Source organism: Ailuropoda melanoleuca, chromosome 8 (assembly GCF_002007445.2).
Source record: "Ailuropoda melanoleuca isolate Jingjing chromosome 8, ASM200744v2, whole genome shotgun sequence".
In the NCBI taxonomy this organism is placed as follows: Eukaryota; Metazoa; Chordata; class Mammalia; order Carnivora; family Ursidae; genus Ailuropoda; species Ailuropoda melanoleuca.
In genome coordinates this window covers 99579084-99595791 of record NC_048225.1, presented here as the reverse complement: position 1 = coordinate 99595791, position 16708 = coordinate 99579084, and positions in this window count along the sequence as shown.

The window sequence follows — 16708 nt, the reverse complement described above, 5'->3', positions numbered from 1 at the left end:
TTCAATGATCTCTCTCTCTCTCTCTCTCTCTCATACACACACGTGACAAATACAAAATACAGTCCTCAAAGAAAAATAATATAAATCTAAAATCTCTGACAATGCTAGGATGAGCTTCCTAATGTTGCAGACCTGGTGAGTGTCTGTCTGGTTCTTGTATATCTATTTAGAACCACAAAAGTGTTGATTTTGTAGATTAAGTTTATTTGCACCATTTCGGAGTTCGTAAGGGGTGCCTCAATAATGGTTTTACAGTAAGAGGGATATTATAACTGGAATAGACATAATATGTATTTTAAAGGTTTTTTTTAAATTTATTCTTATTGGATACATGGGGACACTTTATTTCCCAGCATCCCCATCAGTTAGGTTTGAGACACATAATGTATTCTGGCCAGAAGACTAGATATAGCAGTGATCTGTGTCATTTTTCAAATAAAAACATGGAAGCGTGTGTCTAGGCTACTCCTTCCAGCCCTGTGGCAACTGAGGTTAGCTGTCCCACATGGAACCATTGAGTCCCTGTGCACACTGGTTCTTACTGGACATGTAGTATGGGCAAAAAGTGAGCATTTGTTATTAGTCACTGAGATTTTAGGAATGTTTGTTTCTTTACAATCTAGCCTATTCTGACTAATACATTTTGCAATCTATAAATATTCTTCCTTAGCTGTGTGACCCAACATTTCTAAGCAGTGTTTTTTGTCAGCTCTGAAACTCTGTGTCATGAAAAATTAAGAAAGGCAGATATATGAAGTTTTCAAATGTTTTTACTTGCAGTTTTCCAAAAGAAATAGGTGAGAAAAAGAATTACTTAATGGTTAAATAAAAAGATGTTTTATTTTTCCTGTCCCCCATACTTTCCCCCCCAGATTATGTTAAAGCAAGTTCCAGACATCGTGTTATTTTACCCATCTCTAACGAGCGAGAATAATTCTTTATGTATATAAGTACCACTCCATTATCTCACTTAACAGAATTAATAGTTCAAACAGTGAATGTTGAAATTTCTCTGAATGTTAAAAAATTTGGCAGTAATATATTTGCATTAGAATTCTAATAAGGATGACACATTGCATTTGATATTTTGTCTTAAAAGTATTTTATTCTATAAGAACCCCTTACTATGGTTCCCTTTTTTCATGCCCCTGAGTTTTTGGGAGACAAAATGGGTCTTTTGTCTTTTAAAAAAATTCCATGTTCTGCATTATGCTGATGCTTTGTTCTGTCTTTTACCTTGCTGCTCCATCCCTGTATTTTATATAAACTGGTAGTTAAATCTAGAGGCTTGATTCATTTCATTTTATTTCATATTATTTTATTGTGTAAAAAAATATATCCAATATATTATGAGGAACATAATTCTGGTTGTTCACCTTTAATGAAGCTAAGTTTGATCATTGGTTGCACGTGCTGTCAGCCTGATCCTTCCATTTTAAAATTCCCAGTGATTTAATATCTGTTAGCAATTGTTGCCTCAATCCATTAGCTCATTTGGAATTAAAAAATGGTTATTTTCTAATTCTGCACACATAAACACATAAACACGCACACACAAACACACACAGACTCACACGCCTTCTTGTTTCATAAAAGAAAGCTTATTAGTTCTGAGCAATTCCAGCTGCCATGTTATGAGCAGCCTTATGGAAAGAAGTCCATGTGTCGCGGAAGTGATGTCCCTAGCCCACAGCCAACAAAGATCTAAGGCCTGTCAACAACATGAGTGAATTTGGAAGTGGATGATCCTCCAGCCAAGCCTTGAGATGACTGCCAACACCTTGATTGCAGCCTCGTGAGAGACTGTGAGCCAGACAGTCTAAGCTGTGCCCAGATTCCTGACTTAGAAACTGTGAGATATTTGTTATTGTATGCCACTAAACTTGGGGGCAATATTTTCTGTAGCAGTAGGTAACAAAGACAGATTTTGGCTCTGGAAGTGCAGTGATGTTCTACAGGTTGCTTTTTCGTTAGTGAGATAGCTGGAGATTGCTGCCTATCAGTTATAGAGTTTTTCCTTCTTTTTATATCGCAAATCATGTCATTGTGTTGATGTACCATAGTTTATTCGACTAGTGTCTCGCTGATGGACGGTTAAGTTGTTCTAGCTTATGCTTTAGCTAATAGTGCTACAGTGAATGGTCTTGTGTTTAGGTCATTCTCATAAGTGAGGTTGAGGATCTTTTTACATATTTAATAGATAGTTTCATTTCTTTTCCAATGAATTAGCTATATATATTTCTCCACCGTAGCATTTAAAAAAGTACCTTGTTTTTTAAAGTACAGTTTTAGGTTTACAACAAGTTGAGAGGGAAGTAGAGAGATTTCCCACATATGTCCTGCCCCTTCTATTATCAACATCACTCACCAGAATGGCAAATTTTTTGCCAAGCATGGGCCTAAATTGGCACATCATAATCACCCAAAGTCCATCATTTACTTTAGAGTTCACCCTTTGTGTTGTATATTCTATAGATTTGTAAAAATGTATAATAACATATATTCATTATTATGCAAGGTATTTTCACTGCCCTAAAAATCCTCTGTGCTCTGCCAGTTATCTCTTTCTTTCTCCTAACTTCTGGCAAGCAGTGATTTGTTGTTTGTTGTTGTTGTTGTTGTCGTCTCCATAATTTGCCTTTTCTAGGATGTCATATAGTTGGAATCATACAGTGGATAGTTTTTGTAGATCGGCTTTTTTTCCCTTGGTAATATGTATTTAAGGTTCCTCCTTGTCTTTTCGTGACTTGATAGGTCATTTCTTTTTAGCAATAAGTAATATTCCCATAATATCAATTACTTCTCTCATGGATCATGTCTTTAGTGTTATATATAAAAGGGTATCGTCATCATTTAGGGCCTGGTGCTTTCTGTTTTGGGAAGATATTAATTATTAATTAAATTTCTTTAAATATAGCATATTCAGATATTCTGTTCCTTTATGAGTTTTGACTCATATGAGTTTGTATCTTTCAAGGAATTGGTCCATTTCAACTAGGTTATTGAATTTGTGGACATAGAGTTGTTCATAGTGTTCCTTTGTTATTTGTCATTTTAATGTCTGTCTGTCATAAGACCTGTCATAAGATCTGTAGTGATGTCCCCTCTTTCATTTCTGATGTAGTCTCTAATTTATATCCTCTCTCATTTTTTCTTAGTCTAGCTAGAATAGCTTATTAATTTATTGGTATTTTTAAAGAACCAACTTTTGGTTTTGTTGATTATCTTTGTTGATTTCCTGTTTTAAATTTTATTGGTTTCTGCTCTAAATCTTGTTTATTTTCTTCTTGTTACTTGGGATTTAATTTCCTAAAGTGGGAACTTGGATTACTGATTTTAGATCTCTATTATATGCATTCAATGTGTAAATTTCTCTGTAAGCATTACTTTTGCTGCACACCAAAAATTTTGATTTGTGTTTTATTTTCATTTAGTTCAAAATGTTTTAAATTTCTTTTTTGATTTCTTCTTTGACTCATGTGTTATTTAGAAGTATGTTGTTTAATCTTCGTATATTTTGGCATTTTCCAGTTATCTTTCTGTTATTGATTTCTAGTTTAATTCCATTTTAGTCTGAAAGCAGACATTGTATGATTTATAATCTTTTCAGTTTGTTAAGGTATGTTTTATGTTTTAAGGTTATGTGTTAAAACGTGGTCTATCTTGGTGAATGTTCCAAGAGAGTTTGGCGGGGCGGGGGAACGTGTATCTGCTGTTGTTTGTTAAGTAGTCTATAGATATGTATTATATCTAGTTGATTCATGATGTCATTGAGTTCAACTATATCCTTATAGATTTTTGCCTGCTGGATCTGTCCATTTCTTGTAGAGTGGTGTTGAAATCTCCAACTATGACAGTGGATTTATCTGTTTCTCCTTGCTGTTCCTTTGGTTTTTACCTTATGTAGTTTGACATTCTACTGTTAGGTGCATACATGCTGAGGATTGTTATGTTTTCCTGGAGAATCAACTCCTTTATCATTATTAATGCCCCTTTTTTTCTCCCTGATAACTTTCCTTGCTTTGAAGACTCCTTTGTCTGAAATTAATGTACTTACTCCTGGTTTCTTTTGATTAGGGTTAGAATGCTATATTTTTCTCCATCGATTTTCTTTTAATCTATATGTGTTTTTGTGTTTAAAGTGGATTTCCTACAGAGAACATATAGTTGGGTCTTGTTTTTTGATCCACTATAACAATCTCTGTATTTTAATGAGTGTGTGTGTGTGTGTGTGTGTGTGTGTGTATTTATTTATTTATTTTTACTTGGTATATTTAGACCACTGAGATTCTAAGTGGTTGTTAGTTGGGTTAATGGCTACCATATTTTAATTATTTTTTATTTGTTGCCCTTACTCCTTGTTTCTATTTTTGTTTTCCACTCTTTTACTATCTTTTGTGGTTTTAATTGAGTATTTTATATATTTTTTCTCCTTTCTTAGCATATCTGTTATACTTTTGTTTTAGTGGTTGCCCTAGATTTCGCAATATACATTTACAGCTAGTCTAAGACCATTTTCAAAAACCCTGTATCACTTTACTGGTAATGTGAGTACCTTACAATAGCAAAATAATTTTAATTGCTTTCTCTCATGCCTAATATCATTGCTGTCATTCATTTTCCTTATATACAAGCATAGATATATGTACATACACACACACGCAGACAGACACACACAACATAATCAGCTACATTGTTGCTCTTATTATTTTGAATAAAGTGCTATCAGATAAATTAAGAATAACAAAAGTACAAGTTTTCATTTTACCCTTACTATTCCTTCCTTGATATGCTCTTCCTTTATTTCTGAAGATCCAAGTTTCTGACCTATATTATTTTCCTTCTCTGTAAGGATTTTAACATTTCTTGCATGACAGTTCTACTTGTAACAAATTCCCTTAATTTTTGTTTGAGAGAGTCTTTATTTCTTCTTCACTTTTGAAGGATAATTTCACAGGGTACAGAATCCTATATTGGTGTTTTCTTTCTCTCATCAATTTATTTTTTATTTTATTTATTTATTTATTTATTTGGCACAGAGAGAGAGCAAGAGACGGCACAAGCAGCGGGAGTGGCAGGCAGAGGGAGAAGGAGAAGCAGGCTCCCTGGCCAAGCAAGAAGCCCTACTCAGGGCTCAATTCCAGAACCCTGGGATCATGACCTGAGCTGAATTCAGATGCTTAACTGAGCCACCCAGGTGCCCCTCTGTCATGACTTTAAATATTTTACTTTACTTTCTTCTTGCTTACGTGGTTTCTGAGGAGAAGTCAGATTTTTATCTTTGTTTTTCTATAGGTAAGGTGTTCTTTTCCCCCTCTCTGGCTTCTTTCAGGATTTTTTCTTTATTTTTGATTTTTTGTAGTTTGAAAGTGATATGACTGCGTATATTTTGTTTGTTTGTTTTTCATACTGCTTCTTGTTCTCTAAGCTTCCTGGATCTATGGTTTGGTGTCTGGCATTAATTTGGTGAAATTCTCAATCCCTATTGCTTCAAAATTTCTTGTGCTTCTTTGTTTCTTCTCCCCTGGCATTTTCTGTCATGTGTAGGCTATACTTTTTGTAATTACCGACAGTGCTTGAATATTCTGCGTTTTTTCCCAGTCTTTTTTTCTTTCTCTCAGTTTTTGAGGATGCTATTAATATAGCCTCTGACTTGGACATTCTTTTCCCTACCATGTCCAGTCTACTTAGTACTCCATCAAAAGGCATTCTTCATTTCTGTTATAATTTTTGATGTCTAGCATTTGTTTGTTCCTTTCTTAGGATTTCTGTCTCTCTGATTATATCGCCTATCTGTTCTTACATGTGGTCTACTTTATCCATTAGAGTGCTTAGCATATTAATCATAGTTGTTTTAAATTCTTGATCTGGTAATTCCAACATTCCTTCTGTGTTATGTTGTCTTTTGGTATACCTTGTAATGTTTGCCTGATAGGCAGACGTGATGACAGGGTGAAAGGAACTGCTGTAAAAAGACCTTAATAATAGGGTGGTAATGTGTGGGGGAGGGTAAATGTATAATAGTATGGATAATATAGTCCTTTGATTAGGTCTCAGTCTTTCAGTGAGCCTGAGTCTGAATTGTGAACCTCACAAGTGTTTCTCAGTTTTCTTCTCCCCCTTTAGGTGGGAGAGGATGGCCAGAGTGGACTGGAGTTGTGTATTTCCCTATTCTCATGGGAAAGATAGACTGGTTGGAATTGGGTATTTCCTTTCCCTAGGTCAGGGTAGGCTCTGGTTAAGTAGTTCTCTTGAGGGCTGGGTCTTGTGAAGGGTGTGTGGAAAATTTCAAAATGGTTCCTTTTCCTCTCCCCCTACAGAGAACCAGAGGATGTTTTTCTCTGATATTTACTGTGGGAATCAATTCAAGTCCTAAAGGTAAATCTCATGATAGTGTGAGAGTCCAGCTATTACTTTGTCTCCCTGGAGTTTTTAACTCTCAGTTTTTAACTACACAGAGCCTCCAGCAATTCATCAGTTTCAGCTCAGGTGTTCTTACTCTGGCACTGGAGCCCACAGCAGTTTCCATTCCAGAGTTTCTGCTCCAGTAAGCTATTTCTCCCTGTGTCTATCTCCCTATTTTTGTCTCCCCTATTTTGTCTATCTTTCCAGCATTGAAATGAACTGGCTTTTACTATGACCTCATCTTACCTACAAAGCCAAGGAAAGTTGTTAATTTTTCAGACTCTTTAACTTGTTAGGATAGAGTCACAACTTCTAAGCTCCTTAAATGCAGAACTAGAAAATTTGTGTACCCCCATACCATTTGTTAAACAGGTTGTTTTCTCTTCTCAAATTTTAGGAATCCTTTATGTATTGAGGATATAATCTCTTTGTGATAAAATTACAATTTTTTCTCCAATTTGTCACTAATCATTTAGCTTTTGCATTTATTTAATAATAGTATTTGTTTTATATAGTAAAATTTACTGTCTATTTTCAGTGGCTCTTGGATTTCAAAGTACAGTTAGAAAATTTTTCCAATCAATTTTAAAGGGATACATTCATTTTTTTTTTCTTCTAGAACTTGTGTAGTTATAATTATTTCACATTCACACCTCTAACCCAGCTGGAATTTATTCTGTGTGAAGAACAGATCCAATTTTAGGTTGGTTGGTAGTTTATAACTTCTGCTCCTTTTATTTTTTCTATTTTATTATCTTTTGACTTTTAAACCTGTTCCTTTTGTTCTCTTACGGTTTATTTTTTGGTTTATTTGTTGGTCTTTTTCTGTCTTTTTGAGATGCATTCTTTATTATTATTATTGACGTAAGTATTTCGTTCTTTTCTCTGAGCACTGCTTTAATACTATTCCATATATTTAGAAAGCTATTTCATTGTTAATATTTTCTAGAAATGGTGTAATTTCATTTTGCGTTTTTTCCTTTTGATCCAAGGGTTGTTTAGTATGTTTTATATTTTTTATTTTTAAAAATTATTTATTTTAATGGGAGAGTCTCTTTTTATTTATATTTCATTTTATTTATTTTTGTTTCAAGGTTTTATTTAAATTCCAGTTAGTTAACATATAGTGTAATATTAGTTTCAGGAGTAGAATGTAGTGATTCATCAGTTACATAATATATTGAGTGCTCATCATATCAATGCCCTCCTTAATACCCATTACCCATTTAACCTATTCCCCCTGCCCACATCCCCCCAGCAACCTCACTTTGTTTTCTATAGTTAGGAGTCTGTTTTATGATTTGTCTCTCTTTTTGTCCCTCTTTGTTCATCTGTTTTGTTTCTTAAATTCCACATATGAGTGAAATCATATGGTATTTATCTTTCTCTGACTATCTTATTTTGCTTAGCTCATGGATTGGAAGAACAAATATTGTTAAAATGTCTATACTGCCCAAAGCAATGTACACATTCAATGCAATCCCTATCAAAATACCACTGGCATTTTTCACAGAGCTAGAACAAACAACCCTAAAATTTATATGGAACCACAAAAGACCCCAAATAGCCAAAACAGTCTTGACAAAGAACAGCAAAGCTGGAGGCATCACAATTTTGACTTTAAGTTATATTACAAAGTTATAGCGATCAAGACAGTATGGTAGTGGTACAAAAACGGACACATAGCTCAACAAAACAGAATAGAAAACTCAGAAATGGACCCACAACTATATGGTCAACTAATCTTTGACAAAACAGGAAAGAATATCCAATGGAAAAAAAGACAGGTTCTTCAATAAGTAATGTTGGGAAAAATGGACAGAAACATGCAAAAGAATGAAACTAGACCACTTTCTTTTACCATACAGAAAAACAAATTCAAAATGGATGAAAGACCTGAATGTGAGGTAGAAAACCATCAAAATCCTAGAGGAGAACACAGGCAGCAACCTCTGACATCGGCTGTAGCAACTTCTTACTAGACACATCTCCTGAGGCAAGGGAAACCAAAGCAAAAATAAACTATTGGGACTTCATCAAAATAAAAAGCTTCTGCACAGCAAAGGAAACAATCAACAAAACTAAAAGGCAACCTTCGGAATGAGAGAAGATATTTGCAAATGACATGTCTGATAAAGGGTTAGTATCCCAAATCTATAAAGAACTTACGAAATTTAACACCCCAAAACCAAAAAATCCAGTTAAAAGAAATGGACAGAAAGCATGAATAGACATTTTTCCAAAAAAGACATACAGATAGCCAACAGACACCTGAAAAGATGCTCAACGTCACTCATCATCAGGAAAATACAGATCAAAACTACAATGAGATAGCACCTCACACGTGTCAGAATGGCTAAAATTAACACAAGAAACAACAGATATTTAATATTATTTTTAAAAATTGCAAGTAGAAGGGACTTTGAAATTTTTGTTATTAGTTTCTGCTTTTATTGTATACATTATAGTATACTGTTTTTACTGTTTACTTTAATATTTTTATTTTTTAAGATTTATTTATTTATTTAAAGAGAGAGAGAGAGAGAGAGAGGGTGAGTGGGGGTGGGAGGAAAAGGCAGAGAGAATCTCCTGCAGACTCCCTGCTGAGTGCGGAAACCCACATGAGGCTAGGCTCGATCCCTCGACCCTGACATCATGACCTGAGTCAAAAATCAAGAGTCCATCGCCTAACCAACTGAGCCAGCAAGGTGCCCCAACTTTAATATTTTTAAACTAGCTCCAGTTTTTACAACTTAGTAACTTGTGTGTGTAGGGGCTTATATGTAGTAAATTTTTATGAATGATCTATGTTCACTTGAAAATAACCTATCTACTGTCAAAGTAGTAGTATACAGTATTTCCCTATTAATATAGCTTATTGATTTTTTATTTTTATGCGTTTGGGTTTTTTAAGTCTTCTCTATCTTTTCTAACTTTTATTCTACTAAATCTGTCTTGAAGTGAGAGAGGTATTTCAAATCATTTGTAACTAGTGTTTCACTGCATTTCTTCTATCTCCTGTAGCTGCTTTTTTACGTAAGCTGTTGCTGTGTCTGTAGTTTATACTAATTGACTGTTACTTGTTCTTCATTGTGATTTATAGCCTTCAGCATTATAATGTATCCTTCTTTGTCGTTTAATACCTTTGTCTGTATTCTGTCTAATATTAATGTAATAACTCCTGCTTTCTTTTTCAAAAAAGTGCATTTGCTTGTTATGTCTTTGCTTTACTAAGATGGAAGATTCATTAGGCTGAAAGGGAACTCAGGCAGGCTTGAAACAAGAGATTTCCTAGCTCAGGACCAAAATAGGAGAAATGAGGTGGGATAAATTCATGTCTCATTGCCATTTGGAATGTGCGTGTTGGAGGACCTAGCCTGAGGTGACATTTTTTCCAGTTTGGCCAGTATAATCACAAGTTACATTGTTCCCTCCTCTAATCGTAGACTGTTTGGTTTCATATTCTAGCCAGACTACACAATTTCAGGACAGAAAATCTCATTTTCTCTCCTGAACCAAAACACTGGAAAGGTGAAGGGGAGAGAAAAATATTGAGATCAAAACTAATTATTAAGACTTTCTATTTAACATTTATGGTTGTTTGAGGATTTTTATTCATTATTTTCTGTGGATTTGAAAGAGATGAGATGAAAATAGACTTTTGCAAATAATAATAATGCAGTTTGCTCACCAGCCAGCAAGAGTCTGTTTTTGCTTATGGAGTTTGACTTTACAGTGGTGAATCAGGGGGTCATTTTCATTAAAAATATTTTTCCTCACCAATATTTTAGATTTATTTTTAATTAGATAGACTAAGGAGAGATAGAATATCATGGTGGTTGGCATGCTAATATTCAAAACTATTTTTTCTTTTTTAAGTAAAAATAAAATTTAATGGCAAAAAATACCGTAAACTTGATGAACCATTACGTATAAAGCATGTGAAAGGACTTTTCTTTTTCTCAGTGAGATATTTTTGGGGACTAAATTGGGTCAAAAGAGCAGAAAGAATATCTTTTGTTGACTTGCTTATCTTTAGAAGGTATATTTATATACCTCTTTTTTATAGGAAATGCAGGGTAATAAAAAACTCCAAGTTGCCTGTTAATACAAAGCTTAAGTACTCCCAAGAGCAACACATTCTTTATTGGAGAAAATGAAAGTTATTAAAAACCTCTTAGGCTCTATGAATAGCTCATTTACCTACTAGAATTAGTTCTTGACCAGAGAGCTGCTTGTTTTGCAATTAGCAAAGAAGTGAGATTTTTTTTTTTTAAAGATTTTATTTATTTATTTGACAGAGATAGAGACAGCCAGCGAGAGAGGGAACACAAGCAGGGGGAGTGGGAGAGGAAGAAGCAGGCTCATATCAGAGGAGCCTGATGTGGGGCTTGATCCCATAACGCCAGGATCACGCCCTGAGCTGAAGGCAGACGCTTAACCGCTATGCCACCCAGGCGCCCCAAGAAGTGAGATTTTTTGATAATTTTTCATCTGTTCATAAATTAACTGAATGTCAGTTCAGTAGTCGGCTTAAATGTGGTGCAACATTTCGTACCCAAAGTAACTATTTTTTCACGTGACATGATTGACAAGGTGTTAAAGGTGCCAGAAACTTTATGGTAACTAGTATGTCCTTCTTGAGAAAACCCTGACTACACTGCAATATGGATATAATTCCATAATAAACAGGTTCAAGAGACAACTCCCTAGGGGATAAGGAACATACAGGTAATGATAGCTCCCATTTATTGAATGATTTCTGTATTTGGCATTAAAGCTAAGTGCTTTACAAATGTTAACAGTAGTGCATTAATTGTTACCATAAATCTGTAAGTTAGGTATTGTAACTATTTTTCTATCAGATCACGAGGCTCAAACAGGTTAATTAACTGGTTCAAAGAAATGTAGTAATGATGGAGCGGGGATTCACACATTTATTCTAGATTATATGCCCTTTTTATTTTTTTTTAATTTTTAAAAATTAAAGAAAAATTTTAAGAGAGGGTGGGGGGAGGGGCAGAGGGAGAGAGAGAGAGAGAAATCCTAAGCAGGCTACACGCTCAGTGGAGAACCCGACAAAGAACATGATCTCACAATCCTGAGATCATGACCTGAGCCAAAATCAGAGTTGGATGCTTAACTGACTGAGCCACCCAGGAACCCGTTTATTTATTTTTTAAATGAAAACATTTTGGTATAAAAAGATGTCAAAACTAATGTAATAAATATACACATAAAATAGATTGAGATAAAACATTACAAATATCATTAAATTCCATTTTGTTCTTGGCCCATTTCTACTCATATAACAATATTTCTTTACCAGAAATAGCCACTGTCTGAATTTTTGATTATTTTTCCATATATTTATTTGTTTAAATGCATGCCAACTTACTCCTAAACAATATATCCTATTTCTTTAAGTATTTTAAGACATTATATAAACTAGAAATTGATAAAACTACTGGTTATATCCTTCTGGAATTTGCTCCGTTGTTTCTGTGAGATTTATTCATGTTGATACAGGAGTTCTTTTTCATCTTTTTAAAATTATGTATTGTAGTATGCTGCAGAATATGGCATATTATTAATCTATCCTCTACTTGGTAGGTATTATTGTTGAATCCATTTATTGGATATTTTTGAAACATTTATGTGCTAGTTTTCTTTGTACATATCTTAAAGTTTCCTAGGAATGGAATGACCAGTGGTAATGGGTGTTCATCTGTAAATTTAGGAGATGGTTACAAATAAATTTCCTAAGCACTTGTATTGGTGTATATTCATACTTCCTGTCATTCCATATGTCCCTTTGTATTGTTGAACTCCTTTTTCAATTTAGTTTTGTAAATCTCACTGTGTGATGTGATTCCTCAGTGTGGTTTTTATTCATCTTTCTCCTTGTCACTTGTTGAAGATCTTTTCATGTGTATGTACCATTTGTTTTCTTCTTCTGTGAATTGCCTAGTCATAGACTTTGTTCATTTTCCTATTGGGAGTTCATTTAAAGTTATTTGCCTTTTCTTTTTATTGAAGTATAATTAACATACAGTGTTGTATTAATTTCAGGTGTTCAATGTAGTGATTCAGTGATTCCATACGTTATTCGGCGCTCACCATGATATGTGTAGTCACCACCTGTCACCAAGCAACATTGCAGCGTTGTTGATTATTCCCTGTGCTGTATTTTTCATCTCTATGACTTATTTATTTATTTATTTTTGTAAATGGAAGTTTGTACCTCTTAATCCCCTTTATCTGTTTTACCCATCTCGAACCCACCTCCCCTCTGGCCACCACAATTTGTTCTCTGTATTTAAGACTTTTTTTGGTCTCTTTTTTTCTTTGTTGTTTGTTCATTTTGTTTCTTAAATTCCATATGAGTGAAATCATATGATATTTGTCTTTCTCTGTCTGACTTATTTAACTTAGCTTATACCTTTAGGTCCATTCATGGTTGCAAGTGGCTAGCTCTCATTATTTTTTGTGGCTGAGTAATATTCCATTCTCTCTCTACCTATATCTATATATTCTTACGTATATGTATTTGTTATCCATTCATCTATTGGTGGGTACTTTGGTTGTTTCCATATCATGGCTATTATAAATAATGCCGCAATAAACATAAGGATGGGGTTGTAATTTTTTTTAAGAATTTCCTTTCTTATTCTAAAATCAAAAAGAAAAATTTCCACATTACTTTAAAAAATATCANTTTCCATATCATGGCTATTATAAATAATGCCGCAATAAACATAAGGATGGGGTTGTAATTTTTTTTTAAGAATTTCCTTTCTTATTCTAAAATCAAAAAGAAAAATTTCCACATTACTTTAAAAAATATCATTTTGCTTTTCACGTGTAGTTATTTAATGCCTTTGGAATTTATTTTTGCATAAGGTAAACATTGAGACCTAATTTCTTATGCAGAACCAATTGTCCTGGCGCTATTTACTGATCAGTTTATCCCTTTCTCCACTGATGTGAAGTTGTGTATACACACACTTTTTCTTCTATTCCATTGGTTTATTTGATAATCTATATGCCATTATCATAGACATATAAACACATATACACATAAATCACATATACACATGATTCTTTCCTTTGCTGTGCAGGAGTTTTGTATTTTGATGAACTCCCAATAGTTTATCTTTGCCTTTGTTTCCCTTGCCTCGGGAGACATATCTAGAAAGAAGTTGCTATAGCCAGTGTCAGAGAATTTACTACCTGTGCTCACTTGTAGAATTCTTACGGCTTCAGGTCTCACCTTTAGGTCTTTCATCCATTTTGAGTTTATTTTTGTGTATGGTGTTAGAAAGTGGTCCAGTTTCATTCTTCTGCATGTTTTTCTCCAGTTTTCCCAAAACCATTTTTGAAGAGTCTGTCTTTTTCCCATCGGATATTCTTTCCTGATTTGCTGAAGATTAATCAACCATATAATTGGGGTCCATTTTTGGGTTTTCTATTCTGTTCCATTGATCTATATGTCTATTTTTGTGCCAGTACCGTACTGTTTTGATGACTGTGGCTTTGTAATAAAACTTGAAGTCCAGAATTGTGACTTCCAGTTTTGCTTTTCTTTGTCAAGATTGCTTTGGCTATTTGGGGTCTTTTGTGGTTACGTACAAATTTTAGGATTGTTTGTTCTAGTTCTGTGGAGCATGCTGTTGGCAAGAGATTTTAATGATATTTGTTCTTCCAAATTATGAGCATGGAATGTCTTTCCAGTTCTTTGTGTTGCCCTCAATTTCTTACACCAGTGTTTTATAGTTCTCAGAATATAGATCTTTCACCCCTTTAGTTAGGTTTATTCCTAGATATCTTATTTTTGGTGCAATTGTAAATGGGATTGTTTCCTTAATTTCTCTTTCTGCTGATTCATTATTGGTGTATAGAAATGCAACAGATTTCTGTAGATTGGTCTATTAATGTAAGCGAGGTGTTAAAGTCCTCTACTATTATTGTATTACTATTAATTGGTTCCTTTATGTTTGTTATTAACTGTTTTTTTGTATTTGGGTGCTCCCATGTTGGGTGCATAAATATCTGCAACTGTTGTATCTTCTTGTTAGATTGTTCCCTTAACGAATATAGTGTTCTTCTTTGTCTTTTGTTGCAGTCTTTGTTTTAAAGTCTGTTTTGTGCAATTGGAAGTGTTTCTACTCTGGCTTTCTTTTGACAGCCATTTACATGGTAAGTGTTTCTCCATCCCCTCACTTTGGATCTGCAGGTATCTTTAGGTGTTAAATGAGTCTCTTGTAAGCAGCATATAGATGGGTCTTTTTTTTTTATGATCTATTTATTTTAGACAGAGAGATTGTGCATGAGTGGGGGGAGGGGCAGAGGGAGTGGGAAAGAGAATCTCAAACAAACTCCTTGATGGGCATGGAGCCTGAGCCCAATGTGGGGCTCAATCCTACAACCCATGAAATCATGACCTGAGCTAAAATCACATATCAGATGTGTCAACTGAGCCACCCACATGCCCTAGGTCTTATTTTTTTATTCCACTCTTTACTCTTCTCCTCACGTTTTAAGTATATGGTGTCACTTTGTATCTTGTATTTTGTGAGTTCCTTGACAGATATTTTACAAAAATATTCATTTTTACTGCTTTTGTTTACTCTATCTTCATGCTGTTAGTTTTGGTCTTTCCATTCAAGGAGTCTTGTTTAATATTTCTTGCAGGCCTGGTTTAGCGGTCATGAACTCCTTTAGTTTTTGTTTGGGAAGCTTTTTTTTTTTACTATTATTTTGTCTGGAAATCTGTCCCTCATTCTGTTTTGAATAATTACTTTGCAGGATAGAGTGTTCTTGGCTGCAGATTTTTCCCATCAGCATTTTGATTCCATCATGCCATTCTCTTATGGCTTGGGAAGTTTCTGCTGAAAAATCCCCTCAGAGTCTTATGGGATTTCCCTTGTATATAACTGTCCTCTTTTGTCTTGCTGCATTTAAAATTTTTTCTTTTTGACTATATTTTGCCATTTAATTATAATATGTGTTGGTATGGATCTACTTTTGTTGATTTTGTTGGGGGTTATCTGTGCCTTCTGGATCTGGATGTCTGTTTTCTTCCCTAGATTAGGGAAGTTTTCAGCTATTATCTCTTCAAATAAATTTTCTGTTCTCCTTTCTTTCCTCCTGGGACTCCTATAATATGAATGTTATTATGTTTGATGGAGTCACTGAGTTCCCTAAGTTTATTCTGATTTTGCATAATTCTTTTTTCTCTCTTTTGTTCAGCTTGATTATTTTCCATTTTCTGTCTTCTAGGTCATTAATTCATTCCTCTGCTTTCTCTTTCCTGCTCTTCTTTTCATCAAGCATGTTTCTCATTTTGCCTATTTAGCCCTTTATATTATGTTGTTCCTATTTCTGTGTTCAGAGTCTTATTGATGTCTTCCACTCTTTTCAAGTCAGCTGAGTATCTTTATCATTATTACTTTAAGTTCTCTATCAGGCATGTTACTTATATCTGTTTCACTTAGATCTCTGGGTGTAGTTTTGTCCTGTTCTATCATTTGTTACAAATTAATCTGTTTTCTCATTTTGTCTAAGTCTCTGTGCCTGCTTCTCTGTGTTTGGAAAGTCAGCTACATCTCCTGTTTTTGAGGATAATGGCTTTATGAAGAAGTTGTCCTGTAGTGCCCTGCAGTGTAGTGTCCTTTGTTCCCCAGGCCCTGATAATTTAGGGACTGTCTCCATGTGTTACTCATGTGCTCTGCTGTTGTGTCCTGGTCACTTTATTCTTCAGGCCAGTCATCTGCAGAGGCTGTCTTTGCCTGTTATGGGCAGTGTTTTGTCCCTGGCCTGAATGTAGCATGTTTTAACTAAGTGTGCCCTGGTCTGCTTCTGAAAGGAGACCTGTTGCTGCTATCCTTGGAACTGAGGCCCTGCAAAACTCATGGATCAGGAGATGTGGGTGTGGGCAGGGGTTTGGGCTGGTCTACTGAGACTGAGGCAAGTGTGACTGGGAAGGGCGGTTCCACTGGAACCAAAGTTATGGGCTCAGGGAGGTATGAGAAGTTAGAGTCCATCAATCAATCTGCCATTCAGTCAATCTACAAAAGTGCTTATCTTTAAATTTTAATACTTATAATGTATGTGTGAATATGTTGACAGTGTCTGAAGTTAGTAATTTTCCCTACTCTTCTCATGAATAATATATCTAAACACTTAAACATCACTGAACCCCCTTATCTTGTATATATTTTTATTCCAAGTATTAATTCCATCTTTGTTTAGACTCCATAATTAATTATTATTATTATTTTGTATGGTAAATATTTTTCCA